The sequence below is a fragment of the Sabethes cyaneus genome, chromosome 1 (genome assembly GCF_943734655.1).
Source record: "Sabethes cyaneus chromosome 1, idSabCyanKW18_F2, whole genome shotgun sequence".
Lineage (NCBI taxonomy): Eukaryota > Metazoa > Arthropoda > Insecta > Diptera > Culicidae > Sabethes > Sabethes cyaneus.
Window position 1 is genome coordinate 116473880 of NC_071353.1, and position 23728 is coordinate 116497607.

The 23728-nt window shown below is 39.2% G+C and overlaps 1 protein-coding gene across 4 annotated transcripts in view; it reads right to left on the reverse strand.

Annotated features, from left to right (window-relative positions):
- Positions 1–17465, reverse strand: part of LOC128733159 (forkhead box protein K1-like) — a 35519-nt gene extending 18054 nt beyond the window's left edge. For 2 of the 4 annotated variants that reach the window (XM_053826804.1, XM_053826799.1), the window contains exons 1-2: positions 17361–17426; positions 16231–16518 (exon numbers count right to left, since the gene is read on the reverse strand). The gene's annotated coding sequence lies outside the window, so the exon portion shown is untranslated. Of the gene's footprint in view, positions 1–16230; positions 16652–17360 lie in introns of those variants that run through there. The other 2 variants (XM_053826801.1, XM_053826800.1) reach the window with 2 other exon arrangements.
- Between the last annotated feature and the right edge of the window lie 6263 nt (positions 17466–23728).

A 23728-nucleotide genomic window follows, 5' to 3' on the forward strand; every position in this document is an offset into this window, starting at 1 on the left:
GTAGGCTGTGGAGGATCCGCCATGGCGCCAACAACTACGAGGGAAGTGATAGGCACGACGTGGGGAATACAATCACCCTTATTCTGCGAGTCACGTGACTCAATACGACAATTCTCACTCGCCGTGACTCGCCACGGCGAGTCGAGTTGAGTGCTGTCACCTAGGTGACAACTGTGTCACCTAGGTAACAACCCCGTGTCACCTAAGTGACAAACCGTGTCACCTAGGTGACAAAGCGAGTCACCTAGGTGACAATTGTCACCTCATTCGCGATGACTCCAAATTAGTTACGTCACTCGCCTCGCAGAATAAGGGTGAGTGTAACAGCTTGTTTGATGTCGAATGCCAGAAAATGACAGAAGAGAAGAACCAGGCCAAGAGTCGCATGCTCTTTGCGGATCACGTCAGAACAGAGAAACATGTAAGCTTTCTGCGCATTACGTAACCAGCTGAAGCAGTCCCGAAGGTTGCTAACTCGCATAAACGCAAATTCTACAGAACGTTAATGCTCCCGGTAACCCTTAACGGACATGAATCATGGACACTGAAGGAAGATGATCAATGCTTGGGGTTTCTGAGTGTAAAATTCTGCAATTGGTGAAAACGCTGTAGATCGCGTGTAAATAACAGTCTGTATCCCTGAACCGTCTGCACCGTGAAGTGCGTGAGGCCTGCCATTACCGATTTCGAGCACTACAGCGAGTGAAATCTGACAATTGTACGGCGCAAAACAATTAAAAAATTTACGGCAAACTGAAAGATAATCGAATTGCCACTAGACATGTATCAAGTTTTAATTCAACCGATCAATCTGCGTATATTTTACACGAAAATTGATTTGATTCCAAACTTGATCAACAATATTGCCGGGTAAACAAAATTTCCCTGATTAAATTTCGAAATTCCCTGATATTCCCTGATTTCCCTGATCCAAAAATGAATTCCCTGATATTCCCTGATTTTCCAGGTTTTTCCAGAAAATCGACACCCTGGCATAGTTCTGATAGGGGTCACAAGATTACCGAGTCTACCTTAACAGAGCGACTGGTCGTGCGTTCGATCTTTGTAGAATCGAGGGCATTCGATGTTAGCAGTGGGCAAGATAGATCGACCGAGTAGAAGCCGACTTGCGAATCGTCAGATTTTATAGGGCTGGCGACAAACTACCATGAACCGAATTGAATTGAGTTGATTTTTGTGTACAGCATATGTCCATGAACCTTTCAACTGACTGAAGTTTTTGGAGCGTCTTAGTAGAATACGAAACCTAAAATTAAAAAAGAAGAAAACTTTGAAAACAGACACCGAGGAAGCCTGCAAGTCGTAAGCGAAATACTTATCTGTCGTGAATAAAATATACATAGTAGAATCAAATTGGATAAGTTTTCTTCTTTTTTAATTTTACCTTTCAACTGATTAAGTAGTAAGTAAGCATGTGAAATCTTGATATTAATTTATAATAACCAACTGAAGAAACGGCAAATCGATGGAATTTAAAATTTAAGCAAAATCATTTAAATGAAATTGATGAGCATATTTATCGTATTTACTATTCATAAATGCCTGACCAAAACGATATGAACGGTGCCTATCAAATGGGTCAAATGTCAAGAGAATACGTCGTCGTCGTCCTCAGCAGCATATAGAGCCGGGGTGGCTCGTGCTGTTTCAAGCAGCCGTCACAATTCAATCTTAGGCCACTCGTCGCCAATTTCCTAGTTGTTTCAGAAGTCGCATCAAAGTAAATTGATATATACCAGGTATGTGACCATCGAGGGTTGCATTAATGTGTGTAGAAAGAAGAAGAAATAGTTCTGAAATATGGTGGAACTTGCATGAAAATTAAAACTAAATTAATTGTAATTAATGAATGCAGCTATATTATTCCAGAGAAATATTTGAACATTTACAATGAAATTTAAGGAATATATTTTAAAGTCATTTGCACTTGTAGCCTTCTTTATTATACGTAAAAAATTTGAGAACATGAGTGACTAACTATTTCGATGTGCAATTGAAAAATGAATTAATGTTTCTAATACTTCACGATCAATACGGTATACGGTTGCTGAAATTAAAACACGTTCCATCCAACATTTTGCTTGCATGATGCTCTTGAATATCTGCCTTTGATGTCTTCTTTTAAAAAATAGTTTTATTCGAATAGATGCTTGTGCTACTGCTTGAAAATCTTAAGTTGAAGTCACTGTTCCAAGATGATACCTTTTTATCATAAATTTACCCGTCTCAACACTACGTAGAAAACCATAAGAAGTAATCTTAGATCGCTACAAAACGGTCTTAGAAGATAATTAACACTTTAAAAGCTTACCAGAAATCAGACGAAAAATATCGCGGGCGGATAACAATGTTGCTCATGCTGCTTATTGAACCATCATGTCCGAGCATTTTAAAAAAAATCTTTTTTGTTTTACTACTTGTAGGAAAGCGATATAACGACATTTCTTTGAGACATCTTGATACCGTTTTGACGAAAAAATTTCCGCTTGCAATTTGGAATGTTGCACTTCATTGTATTCATGAAAATACATACTAGAAATAATGTTCTAAGCATAAACATAAAAACTGTGAGAAAAAAAATAGACAAATCTTGCGTATCCAACGATTTTTTTAAAAAATTAACTAATTTTCCATACAAAATGCTCGAAATCTCAGAACTAGTGTAGATGTGTTAGTGCAAAGTGTATATGACAGCTCGCATTGTCATATACCTGGTATATATCAATTTACTTTGAAGTCGCATATCGCTTTCACTAAATAAATCTAGAGCAACATGTGAAAAGGGCTTATGTGCAAATGAGAGATTTTCTTCGCGTCTCATCTCTTCCGCTTATCACGGCATTGCAAATGCCACTTGAATTAATTTCGCATGTAACGGTTGCTGGCATTATAAGCGAGCTGCTGGCTAAGAAAAATTGCATTGGAATACATTTATGTCGCCGAGATAAACGTAAGAGAGAAGACACGAAGAGAATCTCTCATTTTCACATGGATCCTTTTCACATGTTGCGCGAAAAATACTTTGCCGATATACAACTTTGACATGTTATAACTTTTTTTTTGTCAGATTACAGTCACTTTAATAGCTTAGGTCATTCGTGACTTCTGCGGGGTTGGAATTTGAACTCAGGCCCTCAGCATGAGAGGCGTGAATGCTAACCACCACACCGGAATTGGCCTCTTGTTCAAACTATTTTCTCAAAAATGTAAGTAATCTGTTTTTTTAATTAAAAGAACATCAAAACCACCCGTTCATCCACTACGCCTCGGCCTAGTGGCCGTAAAAATAGGGGAACAAAGTGTCAAAGTGTCCCCGGTTGTGAAACACTTCGAAAAATCCATAAAACAAAATAAAAAGAAAGAAGAAAATAAAGAAATATGAAGTGAAAATAAAATATTACATTCATTTATTAACGGAAAACATCTTAAATAAAAAGTAATTTATCAGTTTCTTAATTTAATCATCTAAATCTAAATTGTAATCAATGTATGTAAAAACAGGAAGTTCGAGATCTCAAATATGCGGATTTGGCTCTCATCTGCCTGAAAAGTTTGTTGAAAATGTTTGTGATCATTAAAGTATTGAATAATCGTTTTTCTGAATTTTTCATAACCGGAGAACTTCACTGTTTCACAACCGGGGCGAACGACGAGTTTGTAAAAATTTATGTAATATTTTTTAAGTAAATTATTTCACTTAAAATCTGTCTGTGTAATGAAATAGAGGTCCCAAACTAAGGTTTTATGCATTTTACTGCCTTTTTCTATTTTATTTGATAGTCAAAAGAATCAATCCCAAAACATTCTAAAAAACTTTTTCGAGCATGTTTTTCGAACACATTTCCTACAAAACATTCTACAAGCTGTATTTTGATTGTTTTTTGCTCAAAACGTAGAGTACTATGAGACGGACCGTTGGTAGTAATTTGGTAGTGCTAGTTTAATGAACACGTCAAAAACGATGGGTGTTTCACAACCGGAGCCGTTTCACAACAGGGGCCAATCCCCTACATGCAATCGCTTATGAGCTGAAAATACCCTTCGGTGCTCTACGATAGGAATCTCTCCAAGCAGTGCCTGTAGCTCGTGATTCATATATTTTCCCCCTGTCGACGATTTATGCTATGACTGCTTCAAACCGGTGGGATAACTGTTTCGTGTTCACCGTACCTACTCACTCGCTAAACTCTCATACACATGTTATAAACACAATCGCCAAGAAAAGTGCGGTTATGTTTACGTCTGCTTTTTCCATGCCCGTTTTTTTTTCTTCTCTCGAATCAATGATTGGTTTTGTCGTTGCTTGTTATTTTCACTGCAACGCGTGCAGTAGATAGGTATGTGACTTTTTTCAAACATTCAATAGTTGATATTTCTTACTCTTATCGTTTTAGCGAACATGTTACACAGCTCTATATCATTTGTTATGCAATAATGATACAGTGTTGCAGGGTGTTGCCAACTGCAACTGAAAAGTTTATGCTGTTCTAGCGATATCTATAACGCATGATGATTATGTCGTGTTGAATAAATTGTTTTACTTTAGTTCAAAATGTAGCTTTCACGCCTCCATGCTGGCAGTACCCAGCACAAATCGTCATCTTATTAGTCGATACAATGAATCGTACCGTACCATACATTTGCCTATTAAGCAGATAAATTTATGTTTCGATTTAACACCGATATGTTACGATGTAGTAGAGATCGTTTCTGTCAATAAAAGCGCCACAGAAAAAAAGATATGCGAATCTAAAAATAGCAATTACGTGAAACAACAATTCAACCATCTTCTATGTTGGTTCGGACTGGGATTTTGCATGCACTGTAGTTGGAATGTTGATTTGCATTTAAGTTATTATTTTCTTCTTTGCTTGCAAAGCAAATAAGCCGGCTGAGGCAGCAGCGCTGCTGTGCTGTGTTTCCCCTGACTGTGGTAGCGCTTTGCTCCCATGAATGTTATTTTGTGGTAGAGGTAATGAAACAAAATAAACATACTGCACCATCACAGAGGCAGTACCTACAACTAGTTGATACAAACGACAGCATGAATGCCGAAAAAATAGGTTGGCTGTTCGTGCAACAACATTGCGGGCGGCGCGGCGGTTTGGTGATATGACACAGGTCACGTTTTCAGCGTACATCGTCGTCCGAAATGAAAAAAGTTTGCTTGTGATACAACAAGTACATCACAAGTGATGATCTATTTAGATGAACATGCATAACAATTAGTAAACAACAAAGAATTAAATAGTTACAATGCAAATAGCAAGACTGTACTGTGGTTATTATAAAATATCAAAAAATTAGGATGATATGCCAAAGTATCTGCGAATTCAACGTTCCAAGATAAAGGTGTTCAAAGCTTTCAAAATTTGCTTTCTGGCTATATTTTAGTCCTTTCTGTGATTTTTTTTATAGAGACTGCCTATTTCCGTGGTTACCCTGAGTACCCACTTAGAGTCCTTTTTTTATTTCTACACATAAACAACTTTACATCATACTCAATTCTCTAAGCTCTGCATCATTTTTAGAGCACCAAAACTACTGTTTCTTGGCGCAACGACATGTTGGCTTTTTGAGATAATATTGTCAATAATATCAATTGGAAACATTTTGATTTTTTTCGACTGTCCCAACAATCTGGTCTGGTCTAACAAGTCAGTCGTCGTTGGTTCGAATCTCGCCTGAGCGGTGCTACTAGAGCCAATAAGGATCGCTGCACTAATTGTCATATACTCTAATAACCGACTGTGAATGGAAATATGTCGATAAAGAAGAGCCAAGTCTTAAAGACACATACTCATATCCAAGGCTTGATCATATCATTTAGGTTGCTGCAGTTACGAGCCATCTGTAGTACCCATGGTAATATAAGTCGGTATCCGTGCTAGACTTGGATTATTAAATTAATCAGTTTTCATACAGTTTTCAATAATGATAACGTCGAGAAAGTGTTCGCGTTGATGCCTTTTCAATATTATAAGCCGTATATTATTGAGCTAGGCCTCCCAGTTGACCACGAGGCATGATGCTGGTCTAACAAGCCAGTCGACGTATGTTCGAATCTCGGCTGTTAGAGTCAATAGGATCGTAGCACTAGCTCAGCAATTGTCCTGTACTCTAACAGCTGGCTGCGAAGTCTGTCGTATAAAAAATGAAAGGTCAAGTTACGATAACGGAATGTAGCAACTAGACTGCTTTTTTTCTTTATATTATTAAGCACATTTTCAACCTGCCACAAGCGTACGCTCTAACATTTTAATTTTTAGCCAACCACTGTTGTACTACCTCAATTTATTTATTAAGTAAGATTGCGCTCGAAAAACTAGCACTTTATTTACACATTTCAATTATCTGCTTCTGAGAGTGTAAAAAAGAGCAATACGCACGCGAGCAATTTATCAGGGCACCTAGCAACAACGAGCGATATGCAGCGCAGGCTTTCGACGACCAAAAGCAGGTTTTCTGTTTGTAAGAAGCACAGTGCCCAGACGACGCGGCTTGGAGTAACAACATAACCAACATAAAATATGTACAGTGCACCACGGATGGATGCTGGATGCCACATTGAAAATAACTTAAATACATTGAATCAACATGAATGGCATACGGAGGGGGAAGATGTTCGTTACCGGAGATTTTAAACAATAAATAGTATGGTATCAAACGTTTGCTGTATTTTAGAAAGTGATGCAAACACAAAACTATCCAAAGAGCATGTAACGTGTAAAACATTGTTCTGTTCATGGATCAATATTGGTGTTAGAATTAGCCATAAACTTACAAGTTACATAAAGTACAAACTTACATTCTTTCTCAATGTATGGAATTCGTGAAACGATTCTAACTAGGAACGGATTAATCAAGGGTCGAGTATTTTAAACAGTTGATTTTCGTTCATATTTTCAGACTCTTTTGATAAGAATCATCTTGTATCACTTAACCATAGATGTAATACATACAAACAAAATTTACTGTATTTTCGACAAGCAATATGATGAATTAAAAATTGTTTTAAAAAAAACTTACATTTTTTCAGCTGCCGAAGCGAATAGCCAGTTGTAAAAGTCATGCACTTAATTTTAACATGTCATATTGTAGCAGAAATGTGAGCCCTGGCGTCATGGTCACAAGCTTATAACAGTGGCAATTTGGGATAAGTCGGTAAAATTCAGGACTGCATAGGAAACCACATTAGTGATTAAAATGCTTAATATTTATCTTAATAATAGTGACTTTCAGTTGTAACAGCTTGAAAAACTTATGTTAACAAGAAGATTGGTATGCTGATATCCCCCCTTAGACAGAACCATCGCTTATAATACGATAGAACAATCAGTGATACGTTTATGCTGCTGAAAATAGGTTCCTTACCTTATTTACTGCTAAATAAAATAACACACGTGTAAATCCGTTCGACCGCAGCTGTAATATTTAAGGAGTTTTACAGTTTCGTTGATATTGTGACAGCTTCTACGTGACAATTCTGAAAAACGGGAATATGACACATCTTCCTAAGCCTATCGCGCGCCCTAGTGCTTTAAATCTATCCTTATGCTCGACATTGCTCAGGTTATGATACGTGGAAAAGCTTCGGTCGCATATGCCCTCTTTATAAAAAGGGCCACAGACTTGAATGCAGCAATTGTCGGGGTATTACTCTCTCGAATTCTGTATACAAAAGGCTCTCCCGCATCCTGCATCCCGCAACTTCGTAAACTGAGGCTGCTGCAAGAAACTTTTCTGGCGAATGAGAGTGCGGTTTTCGAGAGGGTCGCTTCATGTCAACTTGCAGGCCCATCATTTGTTTATAGTCTTCAAGGCGGCACACGATTCAGTTAAACGAAATGAGCTACGGCGGATTATACTTGAACATGGTTTTCCTACAAAACTACTGACTATAGGCTGATACATGCTATCCTTGATGATCCAAAATCAATCGTCAGAATAGCGGGCCATCGGACATCGGACTCGTTTGTGACGTTTGAAGCAAGGTGCCAGGCTATCGAATTTGTTATATAGCACTCCACTGGAAGGTGCTATTCGAAAAGCAAGCGTGCAAAGATGCGGTATCGTCACGAAATCTCACATGCTCCAAGGGTTCGTGGATGACGTCGGTGTTAACCGTAGAGCTACGGAAGATGCGTACAAGCGTCTTAAGCAGGAAGTCACGAGGATAGGGCTTGTCATAAACTCAGCCAAAACGAAGTATATTATGGGTGGTAGAGAGCGCGGTAGCCCTTCGGATGTTGAAACTACGGTGGTGACAGATGAAGGTACTTTTGAAGTGATCAACGAATTTGTTTACCTCGGTACGTTATAGACATGTGACAACTATACAAGCCGTGAAGTAAAAAAAGCGGATAGCGACTGTCAACAGGGTCTTCTCCCGGTAGTACCCTACGGCCACGACGCGTGGACATTGAAAGAGAGCGACCGACGTGCTCTTGATGTTTTTGATCGTAAGATCAATTCTTGGCGGCATATTAGAACATGAAGCGTGGCACAGGACCATGAGCCACGAAATTTACCAAGTATACAAAGACGCGGATATTGTAAAGCGAATAAAACACGGCAGGCTACAGTGCAGTGGGTTGGCCACGTAGCACGGATGCTAAATGAGAGACCAGCAATATTCAGCAGAGAACCCGACAGAGGTCGTCGACTCGTTGGATGAGCCCTGTTGACGAGGATGCTAGAACAACGGATGTTAGGGACGGCTGGAGAGCGGTTAAAGAGCCTAAGACCGGGAAGCGTGAAGGACTCCTAAATTCGGCCCAGATTCGATAAGCAGATTGTCGCCGAAAAAGTGAAATAAGTAAAAAGATATCGGTAACAGTCACCTGCTTATCTTGATTACAGTTGCTATTGGGTCAAATCACACACGGTCGGTTGATATTCCGTATGACCTCACGTGGAATATGATTAGGAAATTATCAGAGGAAAGGATCACAAAAAAGTTCCGAATCAAACATCTCCCACCGGTTGAGGAATATAATACTACAGGTCCTGATTTAAAAGTTTGGTTCAAACGCGGTTATTGGCAGAGGCTCGTAAACGAATTATCGAGACATCAATGAGCACTCGTTGGCACACAGCCTTCGGTTCATCATCGCTTTGTAAAACCGTGTCATAATTTGTCCAGAAATCCGAAATCATGCACAAGAATCTGCCATAGCTGATCTCAATCGATTGCACCCAGTAATTAAATTTGTATAACGGATTAGAAGGGATGGTCATTGATGCTCAAGGGGCATAGCACTTTTTCAATTTTCAATTTAAATAATTGATTATTTCGAAAGATTAACATTTTTGGTATATGTATTTGAAACCGTTTGGATAAGTTCCAAAAATTGACAAAGTTATAGCTATTTGAACCACGCCTATCTGGAACAATTACACAGCGAAAAAAAACTTCAACGCCGTTTTTCTCGAAACAAGGTTTTAAAAGAACGGCTCAAGCAATTTATTTGTTTCTTTTTTTCTATTTCAAAGCTTATAAAATGATCTAGTGTTTGGCCCAGCCTTTTTTCGATACTGCAATTTTTGTTTATTCCTTAGAAAAATTTAAAGTTAATTTTTTTAGCTAAAAAGTTGATTTTTATGTCTGAATGTCCGCTATTTTCTTATGCGTTCGAATTTTCAAAAACAGGATGGGTCAAACACGAGATAATTTGATATACTTTCATGTCCTTTTGGAGGTTTTCATTTCGGATAAGCCTCCGAGTGCGAGTCGATGGTACCGCATTTTATGTTTTTTTGGAATGATGATTTTCAAGTAGCCGCAGAGAAAGGGGGAGGCTCCCATATGAAAATAAAAATGTTAATGTTAGTCTAAAGTGTGATGTTTAGAATGCAGAACAAACGAATCGATTCGTCTTTCGTATTATATAGAAAAAATATTTGAAATAAGGCCAAAAATGAGGTGTAGCCTGTAGCTCGTGATTCATACGCCTTCACCACACTCCGCTTTCAGTTTGTACTCCGCCAAATATCGTTCGCAGTATTTTCCGCTCAAACACGGCAAGGGCGCGTATGTGAGCAGCGTTACGGCTTCAAGTCCATAAAGAACTACCGATCTAATAATGGTTTTGTACATTGCCATTGTTAGCTTCGTGCGGCGGCGTATGCTTTCTGATCGTAGCGTTTTACGAAGGGCAAAGTAGGCCCGATTTCCCGCTTAGATGCGCCGCTGAATCTCCTCACTAGTGTTGTTGTCCGCGGTCACCAGCGATCCCAACTACACGAACTCTTCTACCACTTCTAGTTCGTCGCCGTCAACAGTTACCGCCCGTGGGAGACGCGCGTTTGTTTCCTTTGAGCCTCTTCCTTTCATGTATTTGGTCTTCGACGCGTTTATTTTAAGCCCAATTCTCCTAGACTCCGCTTTCAGTCTAGCGTAGATTGCCTCCGCCGTCGCAAAGTTCCTGGCTATGATATCGAAGTCATCTGCAAAGCCTAGAAGTTGGCTACCCTTGGTAAAAATCGTGCATCTCGTTTCGATACCCGCTCGTCGGATCACCCCCTCAAGAGCGATGTTGAACAGTATGCAGGATAAACCGTCACCTTGTCTCAACCCACGCCGCGTCTCGAAGGGACTCGAGAGTGTCTCAGAGATGCGTACGAAATACATCACTCGATCCAATGTAGCTCTGATTAGTCGCGTCAGTTTGTCCGGAAAACCGTGTTCGTGCATTATCTGCCATAGCTTGTCTCGATCGACTGTATCGTATGCTGCTTTGAAATCAATAAAGATGTGATGCGTGGGCACGTTGTATTCCCGACATTTCTGCAAGATAGTAAAAATTTGGTCCGTAGTTGCGCGAGCTCCCTTGAAACCCGCCTGATAATTCCCTACGAAACCTTGTGCTATCGGTGACAACCGGCGTAACAGGAACTGGGAAAGTACCTTGTAGGCGGCGTCTACCAGCATAATACCGCGAGAGTTGCAGCAATCTAGCCGATCACCCGTTTTGTAGATGGGACAAACCAGTCCTTCCATCCATTCCTCCGTAGCTTTTCCTCCTCCCAAATCCTCGAAATAACCCAGTGCAAAGCCTTTGCTAGCATTTCTCCGCCATGTTTATAAAGCTCTGTGGTGGGCGGTCCTTCCCAGCAGCTTAATTGGTCTTCAGTAGCGCTGGTTTGACTTCTTGGAGATCAGGTGCTAGGACATTACTATCTTCCATGGACGCTCCTAGGTTAATTACCGTTCCGCCTCCTTCTGCGACTTCGCCATTGAGGTGTTCATCGAAGAACTGCTTCCTTCTGTCGACCACCTCGCGCTCGTTTGTAATTAGATTGCCTCCCTCGTCCCTACACATGTCAGGTTTCGGTGTGTAGCCCTTCCGAGTTTGGTTCACCTTCTCATAAAACTTGCGCGTATCATTAGCTCGGAATAGTTGCTCTAATTCTTCACGATCTCTGTCCTCCTTTTGGCGTTTTTTCCTCCTCAGTATCGTGGTTAACTGGTTCCTAGCTCGTCGGTATTTGGCCAGGTTCTCTGTAGTGGCAATGCTTAGATAATTTTTCCAAGCAGTTTTTTCCCTCCATCGCTTGTTGGCATTCCCCATCAAACCAATCATTTTGTGTACTCCGAGGTTCAATACCTAGTGCCGCGGTAGCGGCCTCTCCAATGACCGAGCGTATTCTGCCCCAACCGTCTTCGAGGTTTGAAGCACTCCTCACACGTAGTTCTCGGCAGTTTGCGGGTTATCTAGCTGTCTGATGTTCAGCCGAGGAGGGCGACTTTGACGTGTCCAGTATACGGTGGACAGCTTTGAGCACACATGTACTGCTACTAGATAATGGTCAGAATCAATATCCGCACCCCGTCGGAAGCGTACGTTCGTGATGTTAGAGAAAAACCGAGCATCTATGAGAACGTGGTCAATTTGGTTCATTGTACGTTTGTCAGGTGATCTCCAGGTGGCTTTGTGGATATCCTTACGCGGGAAAAAGCTGCTTCGGATCACCAGGCCTCGGGAAGCTGCGAAGTTTATACATCGTTGGCCGTTATCGTTCGTGTCGGTGTGCAGGCTATCCTACCACCGGTCTATACATTTCTTCCCTACCAACCTGGACGTTCATATCCCCGATGACGATCTTGATGTCCCGTGACGAGCAGCTGTCGTACGTTGCCTCCAGCCTCGCGTAGAACGCTTCTTTCTCATCGTCGAGTCTACCTTCGTGCGGGCAGTGCACGTTAATGATGTTATAATTGAAGAAACGGCCCTTTATCCTCAATACACACATCCTCTCGTTGATCGCCTTTCAATCTATCATGCGATCCTGCATTCCGCCCAACACTACTAAGCCCGTTCCCAGTTCGTTGGTAGTGCCGCCGCTCTGGTAAAACTGGGCCTTTCCGCCACGGGTGTTGCAGACCTTCTCTCCTTTGCGACAGATTTCCTGCAGAACTACGATGCCGAGTTTGTGGGGTTCAAACTGTTCAATCAGCACCCGCTCGCAACCTGCGAAATTTAGCGATCTGCAGTTCCAAGTACCGAGTCTCCATTCGTCGTCCTTGTTCCGTCGCCTAGATCGATGCCGAATATTCCGCTCCGAATTTGCTTGAATTTTGTTAGTTAATTAATTTAGGTGTGTAGCCGTACTGGGGCAACACTACCGAGTCTCGCGATGGGGCTGCCATCTTATAGTGCCGACTCACTATACCTCCTTCCCGGTTCGTATACCACCTTAGTTTCCACCGGGGTGGGTTACCCGATCTCCGCTGAGGTTGCTCGTTTTTGGGATAGGGTGTCACTCCCAAAAATCGAAAAATGCGAGCGTCACGAAAAAATCAAAGATTTTGAGCGCTAATAGCTTAGTGGTTTCCATTTTAGTGGTCGATTTTAAATATTTTTACACCAATCGATCGGAAAATCTTCTACGCATCCACACCAATAATGAAACCTATTGATTTCAAAGTACGTACTATTGAAAAATTGAAAATAATGAAGCATTGTCCGACTGGAAATCCTCACTTCGTGATTGGTTGTAAGATTCTTTACGATGATCTAAACCTATACCAATTTGATATCTGTGTTTGGGAAATAAGCCAAAACAAGTGAGAAAGTTTCCTCATCTCTACGAGATTTCTTAACATCGCGAATAAACCTAGATCACTTCGATACACTTGCTTGGGAAGTACGCCAGAAAGAGTGACAAAGCCCACACGTTCCAACAAATTTTTTACGAACGTGATTAAACCTAGTCCAGTTTGATGTCTGTGTTAGGGAAGTGTGCCAGAAAAAATGACTAAAGCGCATTGCCCTGACAGAATGCAAATTCTTTATGGCGATACGCGAATTTAAAACACATGTTTGGCGTTTCATTGGAAGTGTAGTGAAAAGACGTTCTATGCTGTTGATAAAATGAGATTGAATTGGCAAAATCCCTTCAACGGGGAGGATTAACATTGGTAATTGATAATAAAAACAATCTCTAATTTATGTAAGGTAGCAGGAGAGCAATAGTTTGTGTTCTTAACTAGTTATAGAGGACGACGCAGTCAGAATAGATATTTAATGCGTAATCAATGACTGAAGGATAGTAAGTCGAAACGTCCGCCGAAAGCATCATAGTCTCTATTTTCACCGAAAAAATCAACTAAAGTGAGATATAAAATTCACGGTAACGAAATCTACCAATATCAATTCACATTCATTTGACAGCACCGTCTCAGTCATGCAGAATTTTAAAAAGTTATGTATGGGACGATTAAAGAGCTAGTTATTATCTACAACTTTTCTGAAAAAAGTATTGCTGCATCTTTTGTATTTACGGTGCTACAATGCTAGTACCTCTTTAGTGACTAAGTGAACGTTCATTTAGTCATTAAAAACTTTATTCAGCAAAATTGTAGATAACTAATTCTACAAATGTCCCATACAAAACTGTGAATGTGAATTGAGTCAAAGTGATTGTGACATCCCTGGATAACACTACATAGAGGCTTAAGTATTTCTGCGTCACCTACTTACACCTACTTACTTACTTACACTTCCTACACCTTTTCCGACCATACTATAGCGCTATATCCACAAATAAGAAAGTTAAATTTTGCAGCGCCACCTGTGTTTGACTTCCTAACTAATACTAACCACCAGTCGTTGCGTCTATTGATATACAGACATTCTTCCGAAGACACCATATTGAAAAAACTCTATGAAAAGAGTTATTAAAAAAGTTCACGATTCCGAGCAATCAAACCACTGTGCACTGTGCACCGGAAGAGAAGTTTTATCTAACCTGTTTACTAACCGGGACACCGAAGCTATACAGACACTTGCTACTTACGAACCAGTGCACGTTACGTTGTCCGTCCGTTAGTGTGTTTCTTAACGTTGGTGTTCGGGGGAAGGCTCCGTTCTTATGGAATAGACCAACCACGTGCACTCTTGTCTTGACCTTCAATGAGGTCAGGAACATAACTTTCAGACAGCAAGTTACTTTTAAACTTCGCATCCGGCAAATAAAGTACAGGACAATTACGGGGCTAGTGTAAGGATCCTATTGACTCATTGATATTGAGATTCGAACCTACGCCGACGGGCTTGTTAGACCAGCGTCGTATCCGGAGCTAACTGGGTGGACGTGGGCCGTTGTGTTGTGCAATGAAGTCAATGAACCATTTGCTTATAAGGAGTATTATTACACAATATGATGCTTCTTATAAGGAAATGATTCATTCAAGTCAATGAACCAATTGGATTTGCTTATAAGAAGCATTATTATATAGTACACAAAAGCATGTAAACAAATTTGTTTAGAAATACATACTCGAAGGAGCTCGAAGTCTCAAATGACGTAAAATATGGTTTGTCCTAATAAGAATCTGCTTATCTAGTAAGAAGTTTTGTTGCGGGTTGTATTAACTGGGTACTTTTGCGAGAAACTTGCGTTGCATCAAAAAAAAATGTTCGAATTGGATTGTGTTACCTGTTCAAAGAATAGTTTAAATATGCGTACGAGTTAATGAATTTTGTAATCTTCTTAAAACAGTTTTTGGACATCCTATAGTCATTAGTAAACACTCAATCTTTATAAAGTCAATATTAAGTCAGACCGTACCAAGCAGCCGAACTTTGATTTCCAGACAAATAAATGCATATACGTTGAAGAGTAAAATGATGGGCTTCATAAGGCCTGAAGCCGGTCAACGTCAGGTAAAACTTGTATTTGAGCTTTAATGCTTTATAATAATGATGATACGTGCTGTGTCTTATGCATCAATATCCGCATTGTGCAACTCTTATGTTGGAATAGGAATATATTTAATATTAAAATTTTCGTTTAGAAGTTATTTTCACTTAAACTTGCTACTAAGGCAGTGCCTAGAGGAGATGTTAACATTCCGTTTTCGAAACTTGACCTTCTGTTTTTGTTCCATAGACATCGCGCAGCCAGCTAATAGAGTACAGGACAATTGCGGGGCTAATGCTACTACGATTCTATTGACTCTAGCAGCCTCTCCTAGCTGAGATTCGAACATACCAATGTTGTACCTCGCGGCCAACTGGGAGACTCGTTTTTAGATTTGAATGATTTTCTCAAAAATTTCGCATTGTAAGAGAATTTTGGATAACCCCTATTGGTTAATGTTTGAAGTACATCGGAGTAAAAAATATGTCGGTGTGTATACATTAGTAAAGCACGTGTGTGTTGGTTGAACATGATACCGAATCCCACTTTATAAATAAAACATAAAAGCGTAAAATAAGGTGTTGTTTAGAAAACGCTCTAAGACATAAACCCAATATTATCATTCTTGAAGAGTTGCTCACCTAATTCATAAGCTTCAAATGAGCAGGTGGATTATGCATTATTATGTAAAACCAATCTAGTTCTATTATGATCGAAGACTGCAATATCGATATGTATCTATTCTGATTTGTCGAACTTTATCGAATTATTACAGTTTTTATGCCATTACATGTTTTTCTTTACAAACATTTGCAACCTAAAAATAAAACGAGAGTTTAGCCAAAATGTAATATTTATTATTTTAAGACACGCCACACGGTGTGGAACGAGGTAAAATATATTAGATTATTCTGTTGTTTAATCAACAATCGTCGGTTTCATGTTCAACGCTATTATTTACATCATATTGAGCTTTATTCCAGCATGACACGTGATTTTCAGTAATCTATTCTTCAACACAATAGCTAAAGTAAAAACAATGCTTCTCTACATTATACTCACCCTTTCAATAGGAAGTCCCTCGAAATGTCTTTCTAGCTTTGTTTTACTTAGCAAACAAACATTAACAGTTTTTCACAGATTCGCAAATGTAAAATGAAAAATTCTTGGATAAAATTTGTAAATACGATACAATACACGCACACAGCAGCTGGGTTTTTTTCAACACACTGTTGTTCTGCGAAACACCCGAGCAGATCAATACAAACTCGTTTTCAGTTTTTTTCCAATTGCGTTTTTTCACGTTCTAGCGAAACGTATAGATTCGCACTTTTGTCACTAAAATTTTAGCTAAAATGCATAGTCACCAACATAATTAAAATATTTTGCATGTGCTTTACAGAAATCAGGTTGAAAATACTAACAATAAATTTATCAAAGCGTAATCTAAACAACAGGCGACTTCACGGCAGTTTCTATTTTGGTATAGTACTGGTGAAGGATTTCATTTGCTGCTTATATGATAAGAAGTGTTGCCAATGGATTACTAAATGCTTCAGAAAAAAATCTTTGAAAAGTAGCATTTCACTTGGCATTTACAACAAATTAAGAAGTATTTTTGGAATTCATTTTTAAACGTAACGTTGCTAGGTAATTAGACTATGGATTTTTTAAACTAGCTTTATTGACAAAACGTTAGCATCCTTTCAATTTAGTTGGTTACACTGCAGCATAAAAAAGCTATCCAGTAAAGTAACCCAGCACCAATATCAAAAGTTAAGCATTCCCGTTGTGATCGCACTTGAGCTTCGTAGCTGCTGTATTGTTTGTGTTTACGTTTGCACACCGCACGGCTCTATTTAGCCCCTTCTAGCTTATTTTGTTTTTATGAAAGTTGAAATCAAAAGAACATCATTGTTTTCTCTTTCTAGCAACCGTTCCGCCGTAGCCGTACGCGAAGGCAAGTGAATGTGCTAGAAGTTAAACAGTGCGGGATTTAGCTTACACCAACACCAAAGCACACACACTCTATAGCCGGAGCCGCCGCGCAAGAGCCGAGCAATGCAATGAGTAAAAATCAATGTAGATTTCATATTTTTCCTAGGGTGCGATTTTGTCAACTCTCTCCGGTCATTTTCTATGCTGGATTCAATTAATTATTCACGAAAAACACTCACAAAATATGCACATACCATTAAAGCACTAGATCCAATATGTTTCAACAAGTTTTCTGCTGTATATTTTACTAAAATCAAATTCAATCAAGAGAATTCAAACACGAGTTTAACTTCGCTGCGCGATCAACCTCAAGGAACTTTATTACCACCAGAGGACGAGCGAGATGGCAGTGTTACTTTTGTTGATTTATCAAAACACGGGCGAACAGCGCCGGAAAGCTCGCCGCGTATTGTCGAACTTTAATAAAAAAGCTCTCTCCGTTTTAGACCAGTTCTTGAATACTTTTTGGAAAAGGGCCTCAAGGGGTTTTCAGCCAAGCCTCTAACTGTAGAGTAATCATAGATTACTTCGAAGTAACTTCGAAAACTGTTTTCCTGTTGTAATCATCCACTGAAGGCTTGACTGAAGGTAGGGTATGTTGCTACATCGTCGTAATTGCCTATTCCCGTCCTATCCAACACAAATTATTAAAAATATCAGCATTTTTATGACACACAATGCAAAACTAGTTATTCAGTTGTCTATCTATCGCGACCAATCAAAGTGAGCTGAGATCTATTTAAATGCTTTTTATCATTAAAGAAGACAATGTCGACTAATCGTTTTAATTTCCGTCATTCATATATGAAAAAAACTTATGCAAGGCATTGTCGTTATTCTAACACCCAGGAAAACTTGCCTGACCTGCAGAAATTTTGCAGGATAACATTTGTCATGCCGTCCTACACAAATACATGCGCGTTAGCTTCGTAAACATTGTTGTGATTTTTAGTTCGGACGATGAAAAATTTTGATGGACGAATTTTAAAACGGTACGACGAATTTAAGAAATAAAGGCAGTTGCGTAATTTCAATAATATGCTTTAATAATCGCTTTTCAGTGATTTCAAAGTTCACGGATCGGAAAGTGTGTTTTAGTCAAATCAGCAGCAGCTCAAGAGCTTTTGGAGTATTCATTAAATCCATCCAACAAATGATGAAAATTAGAATGGCTTTACTTATTACGACGGGAATTAGAAAAAAAACCCTATGTCGTTAAAAGCAAAATCAGCGCTCCCTTTTGCTTCCAACCTGAGAGAGAGGAGCCAGCCCAAGGAACAAAACGGCGGCACTTAAAAGAGCAGGTGTGGAATAAGAGTTGTGTGGTAGCATCCGGTGCTGAATAAGCGAATTTACTGAAGTACGTGTTGTTTAAACGTCATATCCCACATTTTTCCTAGCTTCTAATCAACATCTACATGTTGTTATGTAAGTGTGGAATGAGAGTCGAACAGGCATTGTGCAAACGTATCAGCAGCACAGCTAAGAGCAGGTGTGGAATACCGGTCGCTTAAAAGCTACCGTATCAGCTAAGAGCAATTGTGGAGTAAAAGTGGAATAAGAGCATTGGCGTAACTAGGGGGGGGGCTAGAAGACATTTAGCCCCCCCTAGAAAAATTAAGCTGGACTTTTAAATTTAAGAAAAAATTATAGTTAGATAACTTTACATGATAAAAACTTGAGAGTAATTTTTATATGCATCACAACTTAAAGTTCCTATACATCAATGTACATTTAATTTTAATATGCCAAGGAAATAAAATGGTTGAAAAAATGCCGGGGGCTATAGCCCCCCCTAGAAATGAGCGCTAGTTCCGCCAATGAATAAGAGTGGAATAAGCATTGCGCAAACGTATCAGCAGTATTACAGAAAGCACGTGTGGAATAGTAGTGGAATAAGGATGGAATAAACGTGGCGCAAATGTATCAGCAGCATTGCTGAGAGCAAGTGCAGAATAAAAGTGGAATAAATGTTGCGCAAACGAATCAGCAGCATTGCTGAGAGCAAGTGTGGAATAGTGATGGAATAAGGGTCGAATGAAAGTTGCCCAAACGCATCAGCTGCATTACTAAGAGAAATTGTGAAATATGTGTCGATTAATCATCGTAGAAACGTATAAGTAGCACCACCCAAGTAACAATTTCAGTCTGATCAAACGCTTTTATAGCTGATTTTATTCAACCTGTGGCTGATCTATGGTTTTGGTTTAGAAATGAAAACCTTTTTTCAGCTCTTAAACATCTAAATCTGGTGATTTTATCAAGCTTCAGGTTAATTAGCTGCTTTCGAAGTTGCAATGAAGCTTAATAGAAACTTTTTTGCACTTTTAAATAGCCAATTTGCACAATGCTGTCAATTCTATTTTTAGAACGAGAAATAGTTTTGCAATCTACTTTTCCAGTCGCTTAATCAACGCTTCATCAACCTTTATGCAGCCAAAAAAAATTTATTTTTAAATTTAAAAAAATGGAACGCGTCATTTTTATTTCGCCGTGAACGCGATATTTTTAGTTTCGAATAACTTTAATTCGTACAAGTAAGCTAGCTAAATTAAAAATGCATGTCTTTTTCCGGGAATTGAACCCGCCACCTTTTGATCCATAAGCACTCACCTTATGATCCGCCCCATTTGCATCTGCAGAACAGACAGTGAGAATATCTTTACACCTGAAGCCTAGCCCGTCTAGCGTGTAGCAGTCGATAATGTCGATAACTGACAAACTTTTGCTGTCAGCCGAATTGCGAAATTCTTTGATCTGACAGTATGTGTGCTGTGAGCCGAATGAAAACTTGGTAGAAGTTTGTAAAGCCACTTTAACACCCTTAAGCAGACTGAAAGTAATTTGAATGCTGTGAGCATAATGAAAGCTTCCACTCTACATTTTAACACCTTTAAGCAGCCGTAAAACGATTTGATGTTTATGGCTGTTTAGAAGCAGATTGTTTAGCAAAAAACATCCGCTATTAAGCTTTTTTATCAGCTTTTGGAAGAGAACTGGTTTGAAAAACTTAAAGTAGCTTACACATCGCTTATTTAAACACCATTTGAGCGCTTACTTTATGCAGCCTTGATCGCCTTAAACCAACCCGTAAAGAGCCATTGCTCTTGCAATTCAGCTACCGTTGTTACTTGGGCACCAAGAGCAGGTGTGGAATAAAAAGTGCTTGATGGCAGCCAATAACACCAACAACTTGAATGACACTTTATACTTTACACTTTATAATTTATATAAATAAATTTATATTAGGTACACTTTATTTCTTTTTTTTTTATTTACAGATTAAGAAAAAATTTGCACACATGAATCTTTGCTGGTCGTGGCAATCCTTTTATTTGTTGTTGTCTGGACGGTATGTATCTTCTCCCTCGGCGTGTCGTTATCCCTCGTCCAAGGAAACCAGCTCAGCTTGACGCTTTGCGTGTTACTCACAATAGATTTGCTCAGCGAGATGAATTGTGTCGGGCTAAAGCTGCCAGAATTGTTATGGTCGGGTGGCATAGTGGCGATACCACCAGTGCTGGTAGCGCCGTAATCGCTTGACCAGCTCCCGCTGCCGGTGTGCGAAAACCCCACTTCTTCTCGTGTCATCCACTGCTGCTTTGTTTTTTGGATGAAAAAAAACTAAATCCGACCCGATGACAAATATACGTGCACAGACAGCGAGCAGCGACTTAAAGTAGCGATAAACTCAGGAAGCAGTACTATCTGCGTAAACTAATGACGGGGTGACAAAAGTACTATTCCTCTGCGGTACTAGCACGAACCACTTCTGCTGTTAACTAATCACTGCTGCTGCTAACTAATCACATCACTACTAACTAACTGAACAATCGCACACAATGTTCGCAGCTAGCCGAAAGTTCTTAATTTCCAGTTTCCAGTGAATTTCACTCAGTAGCACCGCTCACCGTTGTCAATATTCAAGAGAAAAAAAAAAAACCTTTGCGTTGTGAGTGTGTTATGTTGCTGGTGGTACAAGCGAAATACCTTAGCACTAATAGTTTATTAAATGTTTAACATGTGCAGAATAAATACTTCTAAAGCAATCTTGTACAGCAGATGCCAAACACGATTTAAGAACCCGCATAATCAAAAACTATTGGCAAAACGGTAGGTATTATAAATGTACTATATGACTAATAGTGATTGTTCGTCATATAGTTTCATATTATTTGCTACCATTCGAAATCATGGTTGTTTAACCATTGAGGTACGATATTGTATATAGTTAGTACTAAATAAATAGTAAGAACGAAATACGGACTATGTTTCCTATTGTTACCATTTGTCGTATAGTATGCTAAATGCAAAAACAGCCATTTTGTTTTACAATTTTCAAGTGAGATGTTGTGCGTCGTCAACTCCTCCGATAAACAATATTAAAAATGCAGGTAAAACATACTAAATATGATTTTATTTAATTCATATCATATAGTTTTTCTTTTCTTATTATAGATAATTTCTAAAAGACCCAGAGTATACACATCGATAGACAAAAATGTGTATACAAGAAGGGTTACTCTGGCCACGTATTCTTCTTCATGGCCTACAGCCGTCGGGGTCAGCCGTATCAGAAACTCGTCTCCACTTCACTCGGTCCTGAGTTACTCGTAGCCGACACTCATTACGGGTCGCTTCAATCTTGTCGTCAAAACATCTTTCACGTTGGAACATTATTCGTGGTTGGCGAAGTGAACATATATTGTCGCAGTGTTGTTCGGCATCTTCACAAATGTTTTGTACAATTTATGCAAAAATAAATGAATCCTAGTTCATTACAAAACAATTTTTATATCATTAAATAGAATAAACCAACGATTTCCGGTACAATCATTTAACTATGCCCGAACCATTAGTGCAATGTTACATGCACCATTAGAGACCATATAATAATCATTGTCCCTGTCATTTAATGTGAATCGTTTTTTTTCCGAAATACCATAATAATACTATATATGTAGCAGTTTTAGTACAATTTCTTCGACTGTATGTCCACCATACCAAGTATGGTATCGCGAAAAATTTGTTCGCGAAAATCAGCATTTTTGTATGGTAACCAAACCTAACGACTAGTTCGTACAATGGTTATTTCTCAGTTTACCATTTGGCACATCGTCAAAACCATTGCTGGGTATAGTCTGCATATGGTTATATGATTATACAGCAAATGGTTAGAAAACTATACGGAAAATCATTGGCGTATGGTATTTGACTATGCGGGAAACTACTCTTCAGCGCTTAAATCTATTTTAACCCATTTTTGTTCCACGCTTGACAAACTTAAACTGGTAAATCCACATCGGCCAAAAACTCGGCGCCTGTCATATGTCAGATTACCTCAGATGTGTTCGTCGATGGCTTCCGACCGTCAGGATGTAAGTTCGAATCCGGATGAATGAAAAAAGTATAATGGCAGGCTTGATAAATTTTGAGTCAACCAACGATTTCCTTACTAATAAGTTTCTCATTAAATTATAAAAATACGAATACAAAAGTGAACATGAAAATAACGAAACCCACAAAATAAAATAAAAGTACTTCCTGCCTATTTTATTCTTTTTGCTTGTCTAAACGTTGAACTGCTGTGGAATAAACGTAGCTTCAGTACCATTAGCAGCAGTTTAATAAATATATCTATACGTACTGAATAAACGTTTTACTATACGTTGCATAACAGTTATACAAACGCATCTTCCACGCCCATATTCAGCACTGTGCTGTTTAAATTCTCCAAAACCAACTGTATAAGCATTGAACAGAGGTGTTTAGATATACTTTAAAAGCAGCTATACAGCATGTGCTGAATAAAAGCTGTCGGTGAAACGTTTAATAAGCAAAAATTATTCCTTGGGAGGTTATTAGTTGCTTAATAACAACTAACTAACAATTTGTTTAACGGCTCAAGGAGAAATAACCATCGAACTGTCAAATTTTAACCATAAGTTAAAAATTTCGCGAAATGTTTCACAGCCTCAGTGGTCGGATTGGAACTAACCCTGGTTAAAAGACAAAAACGGCATTGAAACAAATGAGTGTTTGTGAAGGGACCGTGAGTGACTTTCTCACGTCCCTTCGGGGACCTGAAGAAATCGTGCGCGTCCGCTCCCCCCACTAAGAGGGGGGCTCCCATACAAATCTATGTCTATAAAAATGGGTTTCTGTCTGCTCTATGTTCCTTATAGAGTCGAAAACTATTGAACCGATCGGAGTGAAAATTTGCATGTAAGGGCTTTCGGTGCCAGGGAAGGTTCTTATGATGGTTAGAGATCCCTCCCCCCACTAAGAGGGGGGCTCCCATACAAATGAAACATAAATTTCTGCATAACTCGAGAACTAATCAAGCAAATGGAACCAAATTTAGCATATGGGTGTTTTTGTAGACAATTTTTTGTCTATGGTGAATTGCGACCCCTTACCTTTTTACCCCTTACCCCTTTACCCCTTACCATACAAATGAAATACAAATTTCCTTAAAACTCGAGAACTAATCAAGCAAATGGAACCAAATTTAGCATGTTGGTGTTTTTGTAGGCATTTTTTTTTATGGTGAATTGAGACC